The sequence below is a fragment of the Neoarius graeffei genome, chromosome 1 (genome assembly GCF_027579695.1).
Source record: "Neoarius graeffei isolate fNeoGra1 chromosome 1, fNeoGra1.pri, whole genome shotgun sequence".
Classification (NCBI taxonomy): Eukaryota; Metazoa; Chordata; class Actinopteri; order Siluriformes; family Ariidae; genus Neoarius; species Neoarius graeffei.
Genome location: NC_083569.1, coordinates 130,722,218 through 130,734,126, shown reverse-complemented (window position 1 = coordinate 130,734,126; position 11,909 = coordinate 130,722,218).

Below are 11,909 nucleotides of genomic sequence, written 5' to 3'. Positions count from 1 at the left end.
TTTTGCCTCTGCAACTGCCCGAGCTGCGGCACACCTGACTTGCCGATACCCATCAGCTGCCTCCGGTGTCCCGGAGGCCAACATGGCCTGATAGGACTCCTTCTTCAGCTTGACGGCGTCCCTTACTTCCAGTGTCCACCACCGGGTTTGGGGATTGCCGCCATGACAGGCACCAGAGACCTTGTGGCCACAGCTCCGAACAGCTGCGTCTACAATGGAGGTAGAGAAGATGGTCCACTCAGACTCAATGTCCCCCACCTCCCTCAGAAGCTGGGAGAAGCTCTCCCGGAGATGGGAGTTAAAGACCTCCCCAACAGAGTGCTCGGCCAGACGTTCCCAGCAGACCCTCACCATATGTTTGGGCCTGCCAGGTCTGTCCGGCTTTCTCCTCCGCCAGTGGATCCAACTCCCTACCAGGTGGTGATCAGTTGACAGCTCAGCCCCTCTCTTCACCTGAGTGTCCAAGACATAGGGCCGGAGATCCGATGAAATGACAACAAAGTCGATCATCGACCTCCAACCTGAGGTGTCCTGGTGCCACGTGCACTTATGGACACCCCTATGCTCGAACATGGTGTTTGTTATGGACAAACTGTGACTAGCACAGAAGTCCAATAACAAAACACCACTTGGGTTCAGATCGGGGAGGCCGTTCCTCCCAATCACGCCCCTCCAGGTGTCACTGTTGTCGCCCACGTGAGCGTTGAAGTCCCCCAGTAGAACAATGGAGTCCCCAGTCTCAGCACCTCTCAGTACCTCTCCCCGGGACTCCTAGAAGGCTGGATACTCTATTCTGCTATTTGGCCCGTAGGCACAAACAACAGCAAGAGCCCTCTCCCCAATCTGAAGGTGCAGAGAGATGACCCTCTCGTTCACTGGGGTAAACTCCAACACATGGCGGCTGAGCTGGGGAGCTATAAGCAAGCCCACACCAGCCCGCCGCCGTTCACCATGGGTGACTCCAGAGAAGTGGAGAGTCCAGCCCCTCTCGAGGAGCTAGGTTCCAGAGCCCAAGCTGTGCGTGGTGGCGAGCCCGACTATCTCTAGCCGGTACCTCTCAACCTCCCTCACAAGCTCAGGCTCTTTCCCCCCCAGCGAAGTGACATTCCATGTCCCAACAGCTAGCCGCTGTGTTCAGGGATCAGGTCGTCGAGGCCCCTGCCTTCGACTGCCGCCTAATCCACATTGCACCGGCCCCTTACGGCTACCTCTGTGGGTGGTGAACCCACAGGAGGTCGGGCCCACATCACTGCTTCGGGCTGAGCCCAGCCGGGCCCAGTGGGCAAAGGCCCAGCCACCAAGCACTCACATACGAGCCCCAACCACGGGCCTAGCTCCAGGGTGGGGCCCCAGCTGTGCCATACCGAGCGACATCACGGTCCTTGATTTTATTTTATCCATAAGGGTTTTGGTGAACTGCTCTTGGTCTGGCCTGTCACCTAGGACCTGTCTGCCTTGGGAGACCCTGACAGGGGCATAATGCCCGCGACAACATAGCTCCTAGGATCATTCAAGCACACAAACCCCTCCACCACAATAAGGTGGCAGTTCTGGGAGGGGACTTTCACTTTCCATTTTTTTTTTCTCAGAAGAACGCAGAGACCGGAAGCTTTCTTTTTTCCCCCTCCTCCTGCATAAAGACCACAAGCGGAGGCCATCCACATCGGATCTGCCTTAATATCAATAGATCTATGCTTAAAGGTACGTGAATCTTTTCATCATGGCACACCTTCAGCCTGTTCAGTGTGCTGAATGCAGGATGTTTAGTTATTCTTCCTCTGTCGCTAGCGATAGCTTTATTTGTGATAAGTGCAGATTAGTTACCACTCTGACAGAGAATATTACAGTGCTAGAAGTGCATGTCCAGGCTTTAGAGAAGGTCAGTGAGCATGAGAACAGTGTAGTTTCTGTAGAGGAAAGTCTGGATGCCCTAGGTGGAGTTAGTAATCCACCAACTCCGGCATTAGAGCTTTCACAGCGGGGCGAATGGGTGACGGCTCAGAAGCATAAATGTAGAGCCAAAGCTACAACTGAGGCTCACCCACGGGAGCACCACTCCTCTCTGCATCACGTGTCGAACAGGTTTGCTCTCCTTAGTGATGCACCTGCTGAGAAACCTGAAAGGGCTCTGGTTATAGGGGTCTCTATCATATGGCATGTGAAATTAGCTCAGCCTTTAGGGGCACCAGCAGCTTTTGTCAGGTGTATACCGGGAGCCAGGGTGCCAGACATAGCAGGTAGTCTTAGGGTCCTAGGCAAGCACAGGTTCTCAAAGATAGTTATCCATGCAGGAGCTAATGATATATGCCCTTGTCAGTCTGAGGTTACTAAGAGTAACTTTGTAGAGGTGTTTAAATTAGTGAAGGCGATGTCCAATGCTGTAGTATGCTCTGGCCCTATCCCAATGCGGTGTGGCGATATAGCTTACAGCAGGTGTGGGTGGTAAAATAGAGCAACTGGACTTGCTTGAAGATTCTTGAAGACGTTTCACCTCTCATCCAAAAGGCTTCTTCAGTTCTGTCTGACTAGTAGAGAGTATCAGGTATTTATCCTCTCATGGATGAAAAGCTCATCTAAGGTGTCATTGAGTCATCCTGTTGGTGTGGGTCACTGGGTGCTGGATGTGAACGGCCTCGAGAGTCGTTAGGGTGATCAATGGATTGCCCATTAAGGTGATCAATGGAATGCTGATTCTCTCTGTCCTCCTGTGAGCCACTGAAAACAGCTGGGTTTTGTTGTGCATTCAGTTGTCTGGGAAGTGTGCCAAGGACTGCATTGTAGGTGGCTGATAAATGATGTCTTAGACCCCCACCTCTGTTCAGCGATGGCCGTTCCAGGTTGACAAAAATGGCTTCTTTAACTCCTCACTCATACCAACGATCCTCTCTGGCTAAAATGTGTACGTTGCAATCCTGAAATGAGTGTCCTCTGTTGTTAAGATGAAGGTAGACAGCAGAGTCCTGGCCTGAGGAACTGGCTCTCCTGTGTTGAGCCATACGCCTGTGAAGCAGTTATTTGGTTTCACCAATATATGAGTCTGTGCATTCCTCACTGCACTGAATTGCATACACTATGTTGTCCTGTTTGTGTCTGGCTATTCTGTCCTTAGGGTGGACCAGTTTCTGCTTCAGGGTGTTGCTGGGTCTGAAATGTACCGGAATGTTGTGTTTGTAGAAGATCCTCCTGAGTTTCTCAGATAGACCAGAAATGTAGGGAATGACAATGTTCTTGCGTTTGTTCCTGTTATCCTCCTTGTCCGTTATGTTCCTTTATCTGCTCTTGATGAAAAACCAGTTGGGATACCCGCAGTTCTGAAGTGCTTTCCTGATGTGATTCTGCTCCTTCTCTTTTCCCTCTACCGTTGTAGGGATGTTCTGAGCCCTGTGTTGCAAGGTCCTAATGACCCCTAATTTGTGTTCCAGTGGGTGGTGAGAGTCGAAGAGTAGGTACTGGTCCGTGTGTGTGGGTTTCCGGTAGACCTCGATGCTAAGGCTTCTGTCTTGTCTAATGTGTACATCACAATCCAAGAAGGCTAGATTATTCCCACTTACGTACTCCCGAGTGAAATTGATGTTGATATCTACTGCATTGATGTGTTTAGAGAAGGCTTCCACTTCATGGGTTTTGATTTTAACCCAGGTGTAATCCACATATCTGAACCAGTGGCTGGGAGCAACTCCTGAAAAAGTGGTCAAAGCTTTATGTTCCACTTCCTACATGTAAAGATTGGCCACAATAGGGGACACAGGTGAGCCCATGGCACATCCATGCTTCTGTCTGTAGAAACTTTCATTAAACTGGAAATAAGTGGTAGTCAAGCAGAGGTCAAGCAGGGTACAAATCTGGTCTGTGGTGAGGTTCGTTCTATCCAGTAAGGTGTTGTCTTGAAGGAGTCGTTTTCTAACAGATTCAACTGCTTCTGTGGTGGGAATGCAGGTGAAAAGAGAAGTGACATCGTAAGAAACCATGGTTTCATCTAAGTCTAGTTTGAGGTCTGCAACTTTAGTAGCAAAATCTTGGGAGTTTTTGATGTGATGTAGCGTATTCCCAACAAGAGGAGCCAGGATGGTGGCTAGGTGTTTGGCAATGTTATAGGTGACAGAGTTTATACTGCTGATGATAGGTCTGAGTGGAGCTCCTTCCTTGTGAATCTTGGGGAGTCCGTATATGAGAGAAACGGCTTCCCCAGGGTACAATCTGTAGTACAGAGATCGGTTGATGGCTTGGTCCTTTTCTAGTCATTGCAGGCAGCTAACAACTTTCTTTTTGTAACAACTGGTGGGGTCCCACCTTAAGGTTTCATAGGTGGCTGTGTCACTGAGGAGACTGGTCATCTTTGAGTGGTAGTCCACTGTGTTTAGCACCACCGTGCATCTCCCTTTGTCAGCAGGAAGGATGGTGATGTCCCGGTCTCTTTGAAGCTGTTAGGATTTTGCTGGGATTCAAACCTGGTTCGCTGGTGTGATTATCCAGCAAACCCCCACTCGGCCACCAAGGGAACGACTCAAGTGCAGAGGCGTGAGGCGGAAGTAGAAAAGTATCAAAAGTTTATTTACAATATTTACAGTCCCAAAAAAATATAATCCAAAAAACGCTCAGAAGATGAAGGGAAAAATAAAATATCCAAAAGTTCAAAGTCAAATACAAAAGCCAAAAAACTAGAAAAGAAAAGGCAAAAATACCAATGCTCAAAAGATCCAAAAAACAGTAAATACAAAGTCCAAAAAGAAAAGCAAAGTGCAAAACCAAAAAGACAAAGGCAAGGAACACGGAACAGAGGTAACTGGAGCTAAACATAACAGCACAAAGACTCCGTGACAAGAGGACTGAACTCAGCGGTATAAATACACAAACTAATTAAGGACAGGGCGGGGCAGGAAACAGGCAATAAGACAAAAACAAAACAGAACACAGTGGTGACCTCTAGAGGCCCAAAACAAACATGAGCAGAAAAGGAAATAACAGTGGCCTCTAGAGGCCAAAACAGTCCCAGTCCTAACAGGACCCCCCCCCCTTGGAGCATCTCCTGACGTTCCCAGGATGATCAGGATGGGCCGAATGGAAGTCCCGACAAAGTTCTTTATCGAGTATGTCCCGAGCTGGGACCCAGCACCGCTCCTCAGGGCCATAGCCCTCCCAGTCCACAAGATATTGGAGGCCCCCGCAAACCCAGCGGGAGTCCAGCAGGTGGCACATGGTGAACACAGTCTGACCCTGGAAGATGCAGGGGGCGGGGGGTTCCTAGGGGCAGGGGCATACGTGGACATCAGTACAGGCCGCAACAGGGAAACATGGAATGTGGGGTTGATCCTTAGCATACGTGGTAACTGGAGCCGGTAGGAGACAGGGTTAACTCTGCGTACAACCTTGAAGGGGCCAATGTTGCGAGGAGCAAGCTTGCAGTTCTCCACCCGCAGCGAAAGGTCCTTGGTGGACAGCCAAACCCGCTGCCCAGGGTGGAAAGTGTGGGCAGGTCTCCTATGGCGATTGGCCTGAGTCTGGTTGGTACTGGAGGTCTGGATGAGTGTCCTCCTGACCTTGCTCCAGGTCTTGCGACACCGTCTCACGTAATGGTTGACTGAGGGCACCCCAGCGTCGTCCTCCTGGTCCGGGAACAAAGGTGGCTGGAACCCGAATTGGCAATGGAACGACGACAGCTTGGTGGCCGATGACTGCAGGGTGTTGTGGGCGTACTCTGCCCATGGCAGCCAGGTGCTCCACGATGTCGGGTTATCCATTGTCAGGCCTTGCAGGGTGGTTTCCAGGTCCTGGTTGAGCCTCTCCGTCTGGCCGTTGGACTGGGGGTGGAACCCAGAGGAGAGGCTGGCAGTGGCCCCGATGCTCTTGCAGAAGCTGTGCCATACTCGGGAGGAGAACTGGGGCCCCCGGTCAGAGACAATGTCCTGAGGGAGACCAAAAACTCAGAAGACATAAGTGAACAGCAATTTAGCAGTGTCAAGGGCAGAGGGGAGTTTGCACAGTGGAATAAAGCGGCAGGCCTTGGAGAATCTGTCCACTATGACCAATATGACAGTGTTACCTTGAGACTCAGGGAGACCCGTGATGAAATCGACCGCCACGTGGGACCAGGGACACCGGGGAACAGGCAGAGGATGCAGGAGACCCTGGGGATGCTGTCACGGTTTCTTGGTTCTGGTGCAGACCTCACAGGACAGGACGAATGACCTCACTTCCTTCTCCATGTTAGGCCACCAGAAGCGTCTTTTCAGCAAGTCCAGGGTCCTCCAAGCTCCCGGGTGGGTGGTGAGAGGGGAAGAGTGACCCCACTGGAGAACCTTGGCCTGGGCTTGACAAGGGATGTACAGGAGGCCCGGTGGCCCCGTCCCAGGATCAGGGTCCCGGCTTTGAGCTTGTCGAACGGTCTCCTCAATACCCCAGCGGACAGGAGCCACAATCTGGGATATAGGGATGATAGGCCCAACTTCAATCTCCCTGTTGTTGGGCGAGAACAGCCTGGAGAGCGCGTCCGGTTTGGTGTTCTTAGAGCCCGGGCGGTATAATAGGGTGAAGCTGAAATGGCTGAAAAACAAAGCCCACCTAGCCTGTCATGGGTTCAGCCTCTTGGCTTGCTGGAGGTACTCCAGGTTCTTATGGTCTGTCCACACCAGGAATGGATGTTGTGCTCCCTTCCAGCTAGTGCCTCCACTCCTCAAGGGCTCGTTTGACCGCTAGCAGTTCCTAATCCCCCACATCATAGCGGGACTCTGCAGGGCTCAGGCGGTGGGAGAAGTAAGCGCAGGGGTGCAGCTTCCCTTCCGAGCATTGAGAGAGCACTGCACCAACACCACTGTCCGAGGCGTCCACCTCCATGATGAATGGTTGGGAGGTGTCCGGGAGAACCAGAATGGGTGCCGTGCAAAAGCGGTGTTTTAGGTCATTAAACGCCTCTTCCGCCTGAGGGGACCAGACAAAGGAGCCACCAGTCCTTTTAGTGAGGTCCAACATAGGTGCAGCTACGGAACTGAAGTTCCTGATGAACTTGCGGTAGAAGTTAGCGAATCCTAAGAACCGCTGAACCTCCTTAACGGACTTGGGAGTAGGCCAGTCCTGGACAGCCAGGGTCTTGGCTGGATCCATTTGGAGTTGCCCCGTTCGTATGATAAATCCCAGGAAGGAGACCTCGGGGACATGAAACTCGCATATTCTGGGCTTTAGCAAACAGATTATTCTGCAAGAGTCTCTGGAGGACTTGGCGGACATGGTGGCGGTGTTCCTGTAAGGTTTTGGAGAATATAAGGATGTCGTCAAGGTAGACGAAAATGTATAGATTAATCATATCCCTCAAGACATCGTTGATAAGGACCTGAAAAACAGCTGGTGCATTGGTGAGTCCGAAGGACATCACCTGGTACTCGTAGTGCCCTGATGGGGTGTTAAAGGCGGTCTTCCACTCGTCTCCCTGTCGGATACGGACGAGGTGGTATGCGTTCCGTAAGTCCAACTTGCTGAAGATGGTGGCGCCTTGGAGCAGGTCGAATGCTGTGGACATCAGCGGAAGGGGATAGCGGTTGCGCACGGTGATCTTGTTCAGGCCCCTATAATCAATACATGGCCGGAGACCCCCATCCTTCTTGCTGACAAAGAAGAAGCCGGCACCAGCGGGTGAGGTGGAGGGTCGAATGAACCCAGAGGCCAAGGCTTCCTTGATGTACTCCTCCATGGCCTTGCATTCTGGCTGAGAGAGGGAGAACAGATGGCCCCGAGGAGGAGTAGTCCCAGGGAGCAAGTCGATGGCACAGTCGTAGGCACGGTGAGGAAGAAGAACGGCGGCCCTGCTCTTGCTGAAGACCTCCTTGAGATCCCAGTACTCTGTGGGAACGTGAGATAACTCGGTGAGATCAGGGGGCTCGGCAGGAGACACAGGAGAGCTAGAGAGCAGACAAGAGGCATGGCATGCAGGGCCCCATTCCACAACCTGGCTTGTTACCCAGTCTATGCGAGGGTTGTGGCGAGAAAGCCAAGGAAGGCCTAGAATAACTGGGAACTCTGGTGAATGAATAAGGTGTAGGGATATTTCTTCTTTGTGACCTTGAGACTGGAGAAAGACTGGAGAAGTAACTTGGGTGACTCTTCCATCACCTAACGCTTGGCCATCGAGGGCAGACACAGACAGTGGGACTTCAAGAGGCGCAGTCGGGACATTGATGCTTTGGGCGAAGTGGATATCCATAAAGTTTCCAGCCGCCCCTGAGTCTAACAAAGCTTGACAAGAGTGGACGGACTCACCCCAGGAGATGGAGACCGGGATGTAGATTCCTTGGCCAGGGAGTCCAGGAGAGAGGGTAGGCCCCGTCACAACCCTCCCTCGGCTGGACGGGGCGGTCCTTTTCCCGAGAGTTCGGGACATGATGCTCGGAAGTGACCAGGCTTACCACAGTAGATGCAGCACTTGTCCCTCCTTCTGCGCTCCCTCTCAGATGCGGAGAGGCGAGTACGACCCACTTGCATGGGCTCTGGACAGTCACTGGAGGAGGTAGATGGGCTCCAGGTAGAGGCAGGGAGGCCGGGGAGGCTCAGGACTTGGCAGCATTCTCTCATCCTGTTGTCCAGACGAGTAGAATGTGAGATCAGTGTTTCGAGGTCACTTGGGCATCCGATAGAAGCCAGACCATCTTTGATGGGGTCAGACAGACCATGGTGGAAGGCTGACACCAGGGCAGTCTCGTTCCATCCACTTACTGCTGCGAGCGTCCGGAACGAGATGGCGTAGTCTGCGACGCTTCCCCCTTGCCGGATGGACATGAGCTTTCTGGCTGCGTCTTTACTGATGTCTGCTTGATCGAAGACACACAGCATCTCCTCAGTAAACAGCTGGAAATCAGAGCACTCAGGTCCCTGTCTCTGCCAGATAGCAGTAGCCTAGGCTCGCACCTTACCAGCTAACAAGGTTATCACAAAGGCAATCTTGCGGCGATCCATAGCGTAGGTGGTAGGCTGAAGCTCAAAGGTGAGTTGACACTGGGTAAGGAACTCTTGACACTCACTGTACTTGCCATCATACCTCTGTGGTGCAGGAAGGCTGGGTTCGCGAGGTGAAGGCAGCATGGCAGGAGGCACTGGAGTAGGAGCGGATGGTGGAGCAGGAGCAGAATCAGGCGGAGGAGATGGGGCAGAGAAGTCAGCTGTGCCAGGGTTCTCCCAATCTGCTGAAGCAGTACCTCGTGGCGAGCAAGGGTCTCACGTTGGCTTGCGAGAGTCCGTCCATGAGTGTCCATGGTGGATCCGAGGCATGTTAACGCAGCCATCATTCCCTGAAGGTTGGCCGGGTAGAAAGATGAAGAAGCCTCTGCTGAGTCGGTCATGACGGAGTCTTTCTGTTAGGGTTTTGCTGGGATTCGAACCTGGTTCGCTGGTGTGATAATCCAGCAAACCCCCACTAGGCCACCAGGGGAATGACTCAAGTGCAGAGGCATGAGGCAGAAGTAGAAAAGTATCAAAAGTTTACTTACAATATTTACAGTCCCAAAAAAATATAATCCAAAAAACGCTCAGAAGATGAAGGGAAAAATAAAATATCCAAAAGTTCAATGTCAAATACAAAAGACAATAAACTAGAAAAGAAAAGGCAAAAATACCAATGCTCAGAAGATCCAAAAAACAGTAAATACAAAGTCCAAAAAGTCCAAAAAGAAAAGCAAAGTGCAAAACCAAAAAGACAAAGGCAAGGAACACAGAACAGAGGTAGCTGGAGCTAAACATAACAGGACAAAGACTCTGTGACAAGAGGACTGAACTCAGGGGTATAAATACACAAACTAATTAACGACAGGGCGGGGCAGGAAACAGGCAATAAGACAAAAACAAAACACAACACAGTGGTGACCTCTAGAGGCCCAAAACAAACATGAGCAGAAAAGGAAATAACAGTGGCCTCTAGAGGCCAAAACAGTCCCAGTCCTAACAGAAGCAATGTAAGAGCCCTACTTTCTTGGCTGGCAAGGTTGGAAGGGGGTGCTTTTGCACTGAACAGAGCAGCTGATACCTTCAGTCTAAGTTGTTCTGCCTCTGTGTTGGTCAGATTGTTGTTTATGATGGCTGACTCTGTGGCTGTGATGAGATCTACCACTGGTATCCGCTCTGGTGAAACTGCAAAGTTAAGTCCCTTGGATAAAACATCTTTCTCTGGTTGGGTGAGTACCCTGTCAGATAAGTTCTTCACCCATTTCTCTTCTATGTCCGGTTGTGTAGCCTGGTCAGATTTCTTCCTCCAAGTCAGCACTTCTGTCTTCCTGGAGGAGGTGGTTTTAGACAGCAATGTTTGGAATTTGCATATCAGTCGTTCTCTGCCTTTGGTATGTTGTGAAATCTGTGCCTTCTCTGCGAAATCAGAGACTCGTTCCAAAACTTCACTGGGAAGAAGTACTGTCAACTCTTCAAACATCAGTTCAGTCTTGTTCTGGAGAGCATCGATGGTGAAATGTATTTGTCTCACTCTCTCGTTGAGAAGCTGCTTCTGGGCTTTCTCAATGACAGACAGGTCCTAGGTGACAGGCCAGACCAAGAGCAGTTCACCAAAACCCTTATGGATAAAATAAAATCATGGACCATGATGTCGCCCAGTATGGCACAGCCAGGGCCCCACCCTGGAGCCAGGCCCATGGTTGGGGCTCATATGCGAGCACTTGGTGGCCAGGCCTTTGCCCACTGGGCCCGGCTGGGCTCAGCCCGAAGCGGCGACGTGGGCCCGACCTCCTGTGGGTTCACCACTCACAGAGGTCGCCGTAGGGGGCCTGTGCAGTGTGGGTTAGGCGGCAGTCGAAGGCAGGGGCCTCAATGACCTGATCCCTGAACACAGCGGCTAGCTGTTGGGACATGGAATGTCACTTCGCTGGGGGGGGAAAGAGACTGAGCTTGTGAGGGAGGTTGAGAGGTACTGGCTAGAGATAGTCGGGCTCACCTCCATGCACAGCTTGGGCTCCAGAACCTAGCTCCTCGAAGGGGGCTGGACTCTCCACTTCTCTGGAGTCAGAACTGCGGGTATCCCAACTGGTCTTTCTTCAAGAGCAGAAAAAGGAACATAACGGACAAGGAGGATAACAGGAACAAATGCAAGAACATTGTCATTCCCTACATTTCTGGTCTATCTGAGAAACTCAGGAGGATCTTCTACAAACACAACATTCCAGTATGTTTCAGACCCAGTAACACCCTGAAGCAGAAACTGGTCCACCCTCAGGACAGAATAGCCAGACACAAACAGGACAACGTAGTGTATGCAATTCAGTGCAGTGAGGAATGCATGGACTCGTATATTGGTGAAACCAAACAACCGCTTCACAGGCATATGGCTCAACACAGGAGAGCCAGTTCCTCAGGCCAGGACTCTGCTGTCTACCTTCATCTTAACAACAAAGGACACTCATTTCAGGATTGCAACAGACGCATTTTAGCCAGAGAGGATCGTTGGTATGAGTGAGGAGTTAAAGAAGCCATTTTTGTCAACCTGGAACGGCCATCACTGAACAGAGGTGGGGGCCTTAGACATCATTTATCAGCCACCTACAATGCAGTCTTTGGCACACTTCCCAGACAACTGAATGCACACCAAAACCCAGCTGTTTTCAGTGGCTCACAGGAGGACAGAGAGAATCAGCATTCCATTGATCACCTTAACGGGCAATCCATTGGTCACCCTAATGACTCTTGAGGCCATTCACATCCAGCCCCCAGTGACCCACACCAACAGGATGACTCAGGCCCTGTCCACACGGCAACGGATTCAGGTGAATCTGATAAAATTGTTTATTGTTTTAGCCTGGCGTCCACACGGCACCGGCATTTTGGGTGCCCCAAAACAAAATCTTTTGAGAACGGGTTCCAGAGTGGAAAATTCTGGCAATGGCGCCATTGCAAAGTCGTCTGGATGAGTAGAACGGATTTGTTTACGA